At 35.9% G+C, this 14,316-nt stretch overlaps 1 protein-coding gene across 5 annotated transcripts in view; it reads right to left on the bottom strand.

Annotated features, from left to right (window-relative positions):
- LOC107870754 overlaps positions 1 to 13,521 on the bottom strand; it is a 37,271-nt gene extending 23,750 nt beyond the window's left edge. Inside the window, exons 1-2 of one of the 5 annotated variants that reach the window (XM_047413126.1) lie at positions 11,783 to 13,521; positions 11,204 to 11,431 (exon numbers count right to left, since the gene is read on the bottom strand). The gene's annotated coding sequence lies outside the window, so the exon portion shown is untranslated. Of the gene's footprint in view, positions 1 to 11,203; positions 11,432 to 11,508 lie in introns of all 5 variants that reach the window. The other 4 variants (XM_047413125.1, XM_047413124.1, XM_016717382.2 and 1 more) reach the window with 4 other exon arrangements.
- Positions 13,522 to 14,316: the final 795 nt, after the last annotated feature.

Raw genomic sequence — 14,316 nt, forward strand, 5'->3', positions numbered from 1 at the left:
ACTAGTAGCTGCAGTATTGCTCTTGTAGATTTTTGTCCTTCAATTTCTATTAATATTTGTTGTTTCATGTACTTCGACTATCATATTATTTTGTTGTAATTACTAGCCTATTACAATTTATTATTTTTGTTATTATCTGCTATTTCTTGTATTTGTATTACTTCTTTTTTTTGGACTGCTTTTGATACGACTTACGAGGGAAAATACAAAAACAAGGATAAAGTAAAGAAAATCCAAAACAATATGAAAAGAGGGATAAAAGATAGATACAAGTAGAGGAATCGTAAACAAACCACGATATATTAAACCAAGACCCTTAAACGATAATCCTAGACAAGCACCTAACTCCTACAAAGACCGAGAGGGATATTGAACCCCTCACAGCCAACGTTCCAAAGCAAAAACACAAAGCTCCCAACAAGCTTGATAAAACACTCTCAAGTGAGATTTTTATCCAAAAACATCTAACCCTAAGTGTAAGAGAAGACTAGTTATAAAGCCAAGACAATTTATTACAATTGGGCCCAAAAGTGACCCTAAATGCTAAATAGACCCAAAAGTGACCCAATATGACAAAGAGGCCCAGTTGGCACTTTTTTGCACAACACCTTCTATGCTCTAAGCTATCATCCAAACATGATGTTGCTCAATGGCCCCATTGTTTGTATCAACGGATATAGCTCCTCTTGTCCACCAAGCTATCATCCAAACACATACTTGCTTCCCTAGGATGATCAAGTCTTTGATCCTTAGGTGTTGTCCTTGAAGTGTAGAGCTCAAAAGGTGGAGCCTAGATCTCAAAAGATGGAGCCAACTCGACTTGTATCATCCTCCCTTTATTGAAAAAGATTCAACCTCGAATCCAACTCTTTTATCGACCAGTCGTCACACTTTCCAAGTTTGGAATCTTTGTTAAGAACTCAGTTAGGCCTTCAAGCTCCTTTTCACAAGGCACACTCCTTGCATCTTTCTTTGGAATTGTTTGTTCATGAACCTGCACATATGAAGGAGTAATACTAGGTAAAATGCTAGTATCGTGATTACTGGGTAACAAAGGCCTAATGTTGGAATAGTCTTTGTCAAATTGGATTTGGAGTGGTCAAACAACAATTTGTGAAACTTGTTTCGTATTTGGTAGGTTTGAGGGAGTTCGGACATGGGGTCGAGGAGCAGGATAAGAGGCTTCTAAATGTTTGCCATCCTACCATCCATACTTTCCATTCTACAATCCATGTTTGACAACTTCTCATTCATGTGTGACAATCCCAGTCATTTGCTTCACATCTTGTCGCATCTCTAGAAGTGCCTCCAAGATGGTATCACGGGTTGCTCCACCCATAGTCCTAAGTACACTTTAGAAAAAAGATGAAGCAAATCTGGACAACTCATTTAAGAGTAAAAAGACTTGACTCAAAGAAGTTAACGAAGAAAGAAACGATAAAGGCACACAAATAAAAGAACAAGAAAGAAAAACGGACTCAAAGAACCAACAAAGCAACAAAGTAGATCAATTACGAGTTGTCAATTAGCATTAAGAATCAAGAAATGGAATTAGGATAATGGAACCTGACTGAAAAACAATTTTGGAGTGCCTAACATGCCGCAGGTGGTGACCTGCTCAGGCATGTGACGCGCAGGTCACATTAGTGAGCTACGTTGGCCACCTGCATGCGCAGGTGCCTTGGCAACTTGCTGGAAATTTCGAGTTTTCCCTTCTTTGTAGGCCCCTTTGGCTTCTCTCTCCTAGGATATTCCCTTTTCTTTTGGGATATTCCTTTGTATCAACCCCCAAACACTTTTCTCTTTCTTCTTTTGTGGATCAAACACACCTTTTTTTGAATAACCTCCTAAACACACCTTTTTTTGAATAACCTCCTTCTTCAAGAGATGGACATCATCAAGAATACAAGAATATTCAAAAATTGACCCTTAAGCAAACAGACTCAAAATTCAATGAAATTCCAAACCTAAGCTCCTTTCAAGCTTTCGAACACAACCCAAGCAATTTTAAGCTCAAACACTCAACCAAAAATTTCAAATTTTAGAAACCACTAAAAATTTTCTTCAAACTCAAACTTCAATAATGGTAGAACCTTCAATTTAACTCTGATTAAGCTCAAATTTGAGATTTACACACAAATAGTGCTAGGGAACAAGAATCTAGCACTAGAAACTCAAGAAAACACCAAAATCAAAACTCAAAATTTTGACAAGACTCAAAAACGTGAATAGTACTTTTTTTATGATTTTTGATTTTTTTCTTCAATAACAAACCCAAGATTGAATTTGTGGGAATAAATCCAAGCTCGGCTCTAATACCAAATGATACGAGGGAAAATACGAAAATAAGGATAAAGTAAAGGAAATCGAAAACAATACGAAAAGAGGGATTAAAGATAGACACAAACAGAGGAATCGCAAAAAAACCACGATATATTAAACCAAGGCCCTTAAACGATAATCCTAGACAAGCACCTAACTCCTACGAAGACCGAGAGGGATATTGAACCCCTCACAACTAATGCTTCTAAGCAAACACACAAAGCTCCCAACAAGCTTGATAAAACACTGTCAAGTGTGATTTTCATCCAAAAAAAAATACTCTCAAGTGTGATTTTCATCCAAAAACATCTAACACAAGTCTAAGAGACGACTAGCTATTTATAGCCAAGGTTATTTATTACAACTGGGCCCAAAAGTGACCCTAAATGCTAAATAGGCGCAAAAGTGACCCAATATGACAAAGAGGCCCAATACACACTTTTTAGCAAAACACCACCTATGCTCCAAGCTATCATCCAAACACGATGTTGCTCAATGGCCCCATGGATTATATCAACGGATATAGCTCCTCTCGTCCACCAAACTATCATACAAACACGTACTTGCTTCCCTAGGATGATGAACTCTTGGATCCTTAGGTGTTGTCCTTGAAGCATAGATCTCAAAAGAGTAGAGCCAATTCGACTTGTATCAGCTTTGGACTATTTTTCCCTTAAGCTGATAGTCTACCAAAAACACTCTCAACCTCTGAGGTAAAGGTAAAGTCAGCATTCTTCTCTGCATATACTCTACCCTCCCAAGACCCCACTTTGTGGATTATATTTATATTTTTCAAATGGGATGGATAGGAATTTAAGTAAATTTTGACTACTATTTCCTTCCTAGTTTACTTAGGGGTCGTTTGGTAGGATGCATTCGAAAAAATAGTGCATGCATTAGCTTGTGTATTACTATCTTATTTGGTACATTTTTCAAGCATTAGTTATATACTCTATTTGGTATTATGCTACATATAACTAATATATGGTAAACTATCTGTAATAATCCAGACTTTTAATGAGGGGTAAGCGCGTAATTTAGCCATTATTATTATTATTAATTAATATAATTAAAGTAAGTAATTCAAAAGTCAAAACCCATTCCCTTTGCTTTTCACAACTTAAAAACTAAAGGAGTAGAATATATAGGGTTTTATCTTTGGTCCCATTATTTTTAAAGAGAGCAAGCAGAAGGCACGTTTAAAAAAAATTGGGGAGTGCAGACAACTTTAGAAGGGAGCAAAACAAGTTTTCATAAAAAGCAGGTACGAAATTCTCCCTTGATTCTTTGGCACAAAGATAGTTCATGCATCTTGTTGTGTTTTGAAAAAGCAAAAGATTCAATGAATACTAGTAGAATCCTATTTCTAATTGTACGTTAGTGTGGAAAAAATATTAGAGTAATGATTTCTAATCAATAGTAAAAGCATGTCGTGATTACACCATGATTGGTGAATGATTGCTTAGCAATCTTAGAACATCGACAAAGGTTCAAGCCATTACTTTTATTCGTTAAAAGTTAATGTTGGAATAGTGTTTCTATGGGATTTTGGGTTTTCACCAATTAAGGTTGAATAGTGAGATTAAGATCTTTTTAAATTTTGGGTTTAATATGTGAGATAGTAAGGTTTAGTTCTAAGATTAAAAGTTAGGGATATTGAGACTTGACCGGGTTTGCTTACTTAATATCGTTAATTAATATTTTGGTATAGATTGAGGGCTATTGGAGGTTGTTTGGTTGGTGTTCTACGCGTTGCAAGGTTGAAAATTTTGTCATTAGCGAGGTAAGTGAGACTTTAAGCTTTGGTGCTTGCTTTTCAAATTTGTTTTAAAAATATATTTTTATCTGTCCGGTCCATGTGTTGGGACGAGCGTGTGCTTGGCAGAATCAACGGTCTTTAAGGCCGGCCGCATATACTTTATGTTAAGAATACTAATTCTCCTTTTATAAATTATTTCGTGATGTGATATGATTGTGTACTTTGAGATTTGGGATTGTGTATGCTTCTTAATTCCTTTGAGGCATTAGGTATGCTTCTTAATTCCTTTGGGGCACTATGTATGCTTCTTAATTCCTTTGGGGCATTGTGTATGCTTCTTAATTCCTTTGGGGCATTGTGTATGCTTCCCTTGAGCATTGTGCATGCTTGTTGATTTTATATGGGACATTGTGTATGTTTCCCTTGAGCATTGTGTATGCTTGTTGATTTAATATGGGACATTGTGTATGCTCCCCCTAAGTATTGTGTATACTCCTCATATATTTGATGCATTGTATATGTTGCCCGAAACTTCTGATGTTGGCTAATTACTTTAGTTACAAATTATGATAAATGCTCTGTATGAAATTGTATTGAGATATATGGTTCTTGATGTAGGATTATTGAGCCTCGTTGGTTATCTTATTATGATATAGTTCCGTGTGTAATAACTTTATGTTCTAGGTGTTGTTGTATTTTCTAATACTTGTCCCAAAAGTACTTAAAGCAGCGAGCCGATGATCTTACTGAGTTATATTTACATATAGCTCACTCCTTACTTACATGTCTACAGATACCGTTGCGGAGGGAGAGACCAGTGGCTGACGGTTCTTACACGCGAATTCCATTGCTGAGGTGAACCTTCCCAATTAGTCGTAAAGGCTGTCATTCAGCATTAGATCTTTTAGATTACATTTCTTTTCGTTGGGTTTGCATGCCCGAAATTTGAACTCATGTAACTCTGTTTAGATGCTCCATGAACTTAGAGTGGGACTTGGGTTAGAGATTTGATATCTAAACTACTGCCGTTTTCATAAATCTCTAAGCAGTATCTTGTTGGATAATTACTCTGCGTTAATAACTATTTTATACATGTGGGGTTGTATATGTGTGTTTGTAGACCATGTGAATGTATGGAAAATTGGTTCTCCCGACAAATGGTGTTAGCGGGAGCCAGTCACGACTAAGGATTATTTTGGGACGTGACAAAGTTGGTACCAGAGCCTAGGCTTTAGGTCCCGAGTCATGGAGCAGTGTTTAGTAGATTCTTGCTCATTGGTATGTAGGCACCCATACTTATGAACTTGAGGCTACGGAACATCTAGGAAGTTTTCCCTTTTTATTCATTATTCGTGCGTTGAGTTGGATTAAGTCTAACCTTTACATATTGTTTCACAGATGGTTAAGAGACGTGGTTCTTCCTCTGCTAGTAGATTTAACGCACCTGCTGGACGTGGTACTGGACATAGTTCTACCCATGGTGGTGGTCAAGTTGGGTCTCATCCAACCAAGCCTCGAACTAGGGCACAGACTAATCCTCAGCATGGAGTTAGGAGTGGGGGCCAGCCCCAAGTTGGGGCTCCTGAGCGAGCACAGGACCGTGTTGATCATAATACTCCAGCTGCAGCACCTGTTGCTGTACCTACTGTTACATTGCCTGCCAACGTTGTGGTAAGAATGTTGAATGTACTGGAGGCATTAGTGCCTAATCAGGGTCGAGCTCCGGCTCCTCAGGCAACTTCGCAAACGCAGGCATAAGTTCAGTTGAATGTTGGGACTTCTCAGGCACCTCAACCAGTTGATCTTTCAGTTGCAGCTGTGGGGCAACCCAAGGATCTTAAGAATTTCATGGATCTTAAGCCACCGGAGTTTGATGCTACACCATCTTCTATTCAGCCTCAAAAGTTTTTAGATCGCTATGAGAAGATACTAACTACCTTGGGATTGAAGGAGACTTGTGGAGTAAAATTTACTACTTTTCTATTCTCAGGATCTCCTGAGGCTTGGTGGACTTCCGTTTTGAGGGGTAGACAAGTAGGCTTACCACCAATCACTTGGTCAGAGTTTGCAGCTATGTTCTTGGACAGATTTATTCCCTTGAGCAAACAAGATGACATGAGGCGCCAGTTTAATGAGTTACGACAGGGATCCATGAGAGTCACTGAGTACGAAGCTAAGTTTACTGAGTTGTCCAGGTACGTTCCATCTTTAGTTGCAGAACAGAGGAAGAAAGTAAGACGATTTGTGGATGGACTTGAGGCTCGTTATCGTGATCAAGTGATATGCGATGTGCGTAATGGGTCCTATTCTGAGGTGTTTGACACTGCTCTTCGTTCCGAGTCCTATTATGAGATGGAAAGGATTAATCGAGAAAACAAAAAGGCACGTAATTCAGGTGTATTTAGTGGTGCTCAATCTGGGGGCAATAGTAATTTTTACTATGGGCGGTCCAGGCCTACGCAGTCAAAGTCTGTAGGATAGTCTTTGAGGAACAATGATTCAGCTAGACAAGGCGAACAACTGATGCAGACGAAAGGTAACAGTTCTTATCAGTCAAGTCAGCATCCGTGGTGTTCCAATTGGGGTAGAAATCACAGTGGTCGTTGTTACGGAACAAATAGGGCTAGCTATACTTGTGGTGAGCAGGGACATATTGCTAATTTTGTCCTAAGGGAGATTCTGAGTCTAGTCAAGCTACTACTCAGGTGCAAAGGAATGTTGCAGGAGCACAAACCCAAGCTCAACCGGCTAGAGCTGCTCCACAGGGTGCTTATGGACAAAATCGGCAGAGTACGCAGGTTGCTCAAACAGGGGATGGACCACCAAGATTCTACACAATGGCTAGACAGGATAACGAGGCACCTGATGCGGTAGTCACAGGTATTATATTGTTAGTTCTCATGAGGGATATTCTCTAATTGATCTTTGCGCTACATGTTGGTTTGTATCTCCATCTTTTGCTTTATTCTTAGAAAGAAAAGTTGAGACTCTTATTGTGCTATATATGGTTATGACTTAGTGGGGACACTTTAGCAGTAGATAAAGTTTATTGATATTGTGTGATATTTGTTTAGTGCAGGGACACCATAGTTGATTTGCTTGCCTAGGTTTAACTTTGATGTGATTATAGATATGAATTGATTGACATTTTGTTATGCTTCGATTGATTAAGCTAAGCTTATACCCACGTTTAGTGTGGAAAGGTATGACTCTGTGACTGAAGAAAAGATAATAGTTTATGTAAGGGCACGTCGAATGGTTGATCATGGGTGTTTGGATTTTATTGCTACTGTTTATGATGCGCGAGCTGAAAATATTATTATTGATAGTGTTCTTATTGTTCGAGAATTTGTTGTTGTGTTTTAAGATTATTTTCTCGAGCTACCTAGGCTGTTCATAGATTATCTTATTTTTTCACTTGTCCGTGTGAGTTAGATTTCCCACTCATTTGACATTTCTTGTATGACTCTTGTCACGTTCGAGGACGAACATTATTTTAAGTGGGGGAGAATGTAATAATCCAGACTTTTAATGAGGGGTAAATGGGTAATTTAGCCATTATTATTATTATTAATTAATATAATTAAAGTGAGTAATTCAAAAGTCAAAACCCATTCCCTTACCTTGGTTTTCACAACTTAAAAACTAAAGGAGTAGAATATATAGGGTTTTATTTTTGGTCCCATTATTTTTAGAGAGAGCAAGCAGAAGGCACGTTAAAAAAAAATTGGGGAGTGCAGACAACTTTAGAAGGGAGCAAAACCAGTTTTCATAAAAAACAGGTATGAAATTCTCCCTTGATTCTTTGGCACAAAGATAGTTCATGCATCTTGTTGTGTTTTGAAAAAGCAAAAGATTCAATGAATACTAGTAGAATCCTATTTCTAATTGTATGTTAGTGTGGAAAAAAATATTAGAGTAATGATTTCTAATCAATAGTAAAAGCATGTCGTGATTACACCATGATTGGTGAATGATTGCTTAGCAATCTTAGAACATCGACAAGGGTTCAAGCCATTACTTTTATTTGTTAAAGTTAATGTTGGAATAGTGTTTCTATGGGATTTTGGGTTTTTATATTGTTTTGATTGCATGAGATGCTACTTCGAAATATGAGTATTATTATATTAAGTGAAATTTTCACCAATTAAGTTTGAATAGTGAGATTAAGATCTTTTTAAATTTTGGGTTTAATATGTGAGATAGTAAGGTTCGGTTCTAAGATTAAAAGTTAGGGATATTGAGACTTGACCGGATTTGCTTACTTAATATCGTTAATTAATATTTTGGTATAGATTAAGGACTATTGGAGGTTGTTTGGTTGGTTCTACGCGTTGCAAGGTTGAAAATTTTGTCATTAGCGAAGTAAGTGAGACTTTAAGCTTTGGTGCTTGCTTTTCAAATTTGTTTTAAAAATATATTTTTATCTGTCCGGTCCATGTGTTGGGACGAGCGTGTGCTTGGCAGAATCAACAGTCTTTAAGGCCAGCCGCATATACTTTATGTTAAGAATACTAATTCTCTTTTTATAAATTATTTCGTGATGTGATATGATTGTGTACTGTGAGATTGGGGATTGTGTATGCTTCTTAATTCCTTTGGGGCATTGTGTATGCTTCCCTTGACCATTGTGTATGCTTCACTTGAGCATTGTGTATGCTTGTTGATTTTATATGGGACATTGTGTATGTTTCCCTTGAGCATTGTGTATGCTTGTTGATTTGATATGGGACATTGTGTATGCTCCCCCTAAGTATTGTGTATACTCCTCATATATTTGATGCATTGTATATGTTGCCCGAAACTTCTGATGTTGGCTAATTACTTTAATTACAAATTATGATAAATGTTCTGTATGAAATTGTATTGAGATATATGGTTTTTGATGAAGGATTATTGAGCCTCATTGGTTACCTTATTATGATATAGTTCCGTGTGTAATAACTTTATGTTCTTGGTGTTGTTGTATTTTCTAATACTTGTCCCAAAAGTACTTAAAGCAGCGAGCCGATGATCTTACTGAGTTATATTTACATATAGCTCACTCCTTACTTACATGTCTACAGATACCGTTGCGGAGGGAGAGACCAGTGGCTGACGGTTCTTACGCGCGAATTCCATTGTTGAGGTGAACCTTCCCAATTGGTCGTGAAGGTTGTCATTCAGCGTTAGATCTTTTAGATTACATTTCTTTCGTTGGGTTTGCATGACCGAAAGTTGAACTCATGTAACTCTGTTTAGATGCTCCATGAACTTAGAGTGGGACTTGGGTTAGAAATTTGATATCTAAACTACTGCCGTTTTCATAAATCTCTAAGCAGTATCTTGTTGAATAATTACTCTGCGTTAATGATTATTTTATGCATGTGGGGTTGTATATGTGTGTTTGTAGACCATGTGAATGTATGAAAAATTGGTTCTCTCGACAAGTGGTGTTAGCGGCAGCCAGTCACGTCTAAGGATTATTTTGGGTCGTGAAACTATCGTATTAGCAATGCAAGGATTTTTAATGCATACATTAGCATGATTAAAGACACAATTTCACCTCAAACCTTTTCTACATCATTTCTACCGTATTTGTGGAGGGTATTTTTGTAAATAAATAATTTATTTTAGAAATTACGCAATGTATGTTATTTTTAATACACCAAACCAAACAATGCATAAGAAATAATCTCAACATAACTAATGTCAGCATAAACAATATCAAAATTACTAATACACCCTATGCAACACTACTTTATACACCAAATATACAATATTTTCAAGCTTATATTTTATTTCTATGTAATATTGTATGACATATATAGAAAAATTATTTTTACTTTTTTTGAAGGTGGTGTCTGAGCCAGCTTGCGTGCTCCTCAACTAATCCACCATGAGAGTATCTCGTTTTTGTGGTATGAATTTATTGAAATGAGACATCATTGTCCAAAACAAAGAAAAGAAAGGAGTCAATTCAAACCACAATTATAAAATTGGATTACAATTTGACATGCAAATCAGCCAAAAATCTTGAAATGAAGAAGGTGACAAGATGGTAAATTTTGAAGGGCTTTCCCAATTAATGAAGATAAAGATAAAGTTTGTTACTTAGCAAATTTGGAAAACTTCAATAACTACTTATCACTCACACAAAGAATACTTAGAGCCAAAGAGCCTCTAGCACCGAATGCAAACGGATATGATTTGCTAGTAAAGCAACATTTTAATAGGAAATCGAGGTTTGGAATTCACCCTCCCCGACGTCCACTTAGCAAGTCAATAACTTTTCCTTTGGGGCAGCACTTCATAAAAAACTATAAACCTAAGTTGTGAGGGCTCTTCATTTTTGTTGACGCACCCGTGTCGGCATGAAACGGGTGAGAGAGGACTAAATTATCATATAGGAAGGATATAGTTAAGAACGTACTGGTGTTCAACTAATTACGTAATCTATTTAGATTACATTTAAGTTTAATTTGGGATTCGGTCAACCCACATTGGATACTTTGAACAGAGTCCATGGATAGATTTGGGGGAAAATTCAGATTTTGACATCTCAAAATAGAAGATAAAATAGATTTAAGACAAGGGAAATGGCATAGCTTCAATATTATAGTCCATTTTAGCTTTTCCTCTTGGTTAATATTCGTTGATTCATGTTCCAGGCCAAACGTAGAGAAACTAAGAATTCAACTGGTTGTGTTCTAACTTCTAGTAGACAGTTGCAATGATTTATAAGGAGAGATGGTGGATGAAGACTTTCTTTCTCTTTTTGCGGTGAAGAACCAGAGAGCTTAAAAGAAGTTGGGGTTTTAGGGAAGATGGCCTAGAAGATTTTTCAAAATTTAGGATATCTTTATTGCTCTATTTAATAGTTTTGAATTATTTTAGCCGAATCCCAGAACCCATATCCAGACCTGGATCAGTACCCCTGAATCTTAAAACTTTTCCGACCCCAGGATTCACATCCGTATTGGATACCCGCACCGGAGTTCGAGCAACTTAGCTGTAAACTCAATGGATGTTACCTTACTCATAAATTCTACATCATTTATACACATCATTCCAAGTTCTAATTGAAATGAGTGATTATGGATGACATTAGCAACTGATTTTCACTGCACTTAAAGGTGTTACCTGAAAAAAGGAAGTATCTGCTACGCTTCATTGATTCCAAAGCTTCAAAAGAAAGTTGAAACGAAGTTGAGCAGAATATCAAATGCCTCGAAGGCTCCAGATACTGCAGCGGCTAGTAACATCATAAGCATTTCAACCTACTAGAGACAATGCGAGATAAAATGCTTGGAAGGACACTCGTATGTTTTCTGAGCTGTTCAATCTAGAAGATCTCTATAACAGGCTTCTCTGCAGACATATGTAAAATATTTGAGTTGAAGTTGATCAAAATGAGTACATGAAGTCAAAGTTCAAATTGTACCGACATGAACTTGACTTGAAAAAAGAACTGTGGAAGTTGAAGATTTGCGCGTACAAATATTTCACTTGAAATGCACCTTAAAATCAGTTCAGTTGAAATTCAGAAAGCAGAAGTACTAGCAAATACTCGTATTTGTGAATAATAAACATCAATATTTGCAAATAACATGATATTTATGCCCAAATGGACCATCAATCAGGTACTTCGTCTGCAATTTTATTGTTATAACCACCCAATGTATGGGAAATGCACATCCCTACCACTGGTTGTTGCTACACCTTTAAGATCATATTTGGTAATCCAGATCTTCTCGCTAACTGGTGAGACCACTGACTGTTGCTACACCTTTAAAAGATCATATTTGGTGATCCAGATCTTCTCGCTAACTGGTGACAAAGACTCTATATTCCAGAGAACAACTGTATGAGGTGACAGGAAGGTATATAAAAGTTACTCAACTTAAATAGTCAACTCAATTAAGCACCTAACCCAAAACAGGAAAGCTGATTGTTGGAGAGAGACAAAATCTTGGTGCAAATTAAACACTACAATCGACCGTTACAGAATACTGTTATTATTACTTAATATACTTGGTAGATAAGAAGAAACATGATTTAAAAGAAGCTGGAATATTAAAGTCTGAAGATATAATTTGCTGGTATCAATGAGAACGAGTCATGATCCTCCTCTGAATCTTTTTTTTTTCAAGGGGTAGGAAAAATTGCTAACATTTTACCTGCTAGGTAATAATTAAAAGCTGCGATGAATAAATATCCCTACATTTATGTGATGAACCTTTTTTTTGGTGGGGGGGGTTAACATATTTAATAAATGACTTCTAAGTTTAAATAGTGCAAACCTAGTCATTTCTGACCTTAGTATGAACTCTTCCCTTAGGATGCAAACAGCTTGTAACAGAAGGCCATGGTACAATACAAAACAAATCAAAAACAAAAAGGAAGACCAGAAGTGCAAAAGGTGGACTAATACAGAAATTCCTATAGTACTGTAACACAAATCAGTTATATATTACGGGGAAAGCAGAAAGTGTATTTTAATTCAACTAATAAGTACCAATTAAGTAATAGTCTTTTGTGTGTCCACGGGTACGATAAAACTTAATAAATTTCACAAATAAAAGAGACATAGCAATCAAGTGGGTTGAGAACATGAGGTCTCAGGTTCAAATCCCAACAGAAACAAAAAAACACTAGGTGATTCTTCCTCTCTGTCCTAGCCTTGGTAGACAAAAGTACCTAATATCTATTGCTAGAGGTGGCAGGTATACCGTGGATTTAGTCGAGTTACACGAAAGCTTGCACGGACACCACTGTTATTTAAAAAAAAAAAAAAAAGAGGAAAAACTAGTTATGAAAATTCCATTCTTTCTTCCTTATCGTGTGTATTTGATTCTATCGGTTACTAAGTTTCCTCGTTCCATTCTCTGGTCAGACATATTGTAAAACTAGAATATCCAAATCCATCATAAAAACCAACCCTTCTTACACAAAATCAATTTTCTATCAAACTACACAAATTGTACTACTACATACTTGAAGAATCAGTCATGATAATATATCCACAAGCCACAAAAAATGAATATGCATTTCTATCACTTTCAACTCAAAGAAAATTCAAACAAACTACTATTAACCCAAGACAGAAGTAAAAGAGGAGCAAAGATTGTAACTTTCCCCAAAAAAAGGCAGCCAGGAATTGTTGAGATGAAATTTGCAATTCCTTAACCATTTTCTCTTGTTGTAATAAACAATTTGATGTTTGGCACTGGAAAAAAGAACCCATATTTGTGATGATTATCTTCAAAAACTCCTTCAGTTTCCATAGCAAATGCCCTGCTTAAAAACAAAAAAAGTGGCCGAATTGGGTTGTTATATAAATTGATTAATGATGAATTTGGACAGAAAAGTTTTAATTCATAAAAACTGGGATCATTCTTGATTCTGTGTGATAGAGATTGGTCCCTTTAAAACACTTCTGTTGAAAGGTTGAAATATCATCACTTTGGTCCCAAGCTTTAAAAACTGTCGAATATCCCCAATGATTGTTAACTCTTTGTGGATTTGGATTATTTTATTGAGAAAAATAAATAGGTGAATCTCAAAAATAGATTAAAATTGTGATGGCTTTTTAATTTTAGTCCCAAATAAAAAAAAAATTAAAATAGTCTTTATCTATTAACTAATATTTTTTCGAACGAAATTATTTCTAATCAATGGAGTAAATTACATAAATGATTGTCATAACGAAAAAGGCTTTAAAATACCCCTGAACTATCTGAAATACCTCAAAAATACCCCTCATTAGATTTTTGGCTCAAAAATATCCCTCCGTTAAATATTTAGCTTAAAAATACCCCTCCCTCTAACAAAATTCGGAAAAGGATCAAAAATACCCCTGAACTATCTGAAATGGATCAAAAATACCCCTCGATTAAATATTTGGCTCAAAAATACCCCTCCCCTTAACGAAATTAAATTATTTCGATTGAATTAAACCCTAACTTTAACTTTTTAACCTAATACTTTAATTTTTTTACATAAAAGTATTTTTTAAATTTTAAAAATAAGATAATGAAAAAAAGTATTTGAATTATAATATAAATTGGTTGAATTTGATTTGAAAAATAAACATACATTTATTCTAAAAAGGTATTTTCACTTTACATTTTTTTAATCTTTAAAGAAATTAACGAAATAAAAATTTTCACTTAAAGAAATTACCGAAATATAAATTAAATGATGAATTTTATATAAATTAACGAAATAATCGAAATAATTTAATTTCGTTAAAT

This window comes from Capsicum annuum, chromosome 5, assembly GCF_002878395.1.
Source record: "Capsicum annuum cultivar UCD-10X-F1 chromosome 5, UCD10Xv1.1, whole genome shotgun sequence".
Classification (NCBI taxonomy): Eukaryota; Viridiplantae; Streptophyta; class Magnoliopsida; order Solanales; family Solanaceae; genus Capsicum; species Capsicum annuum.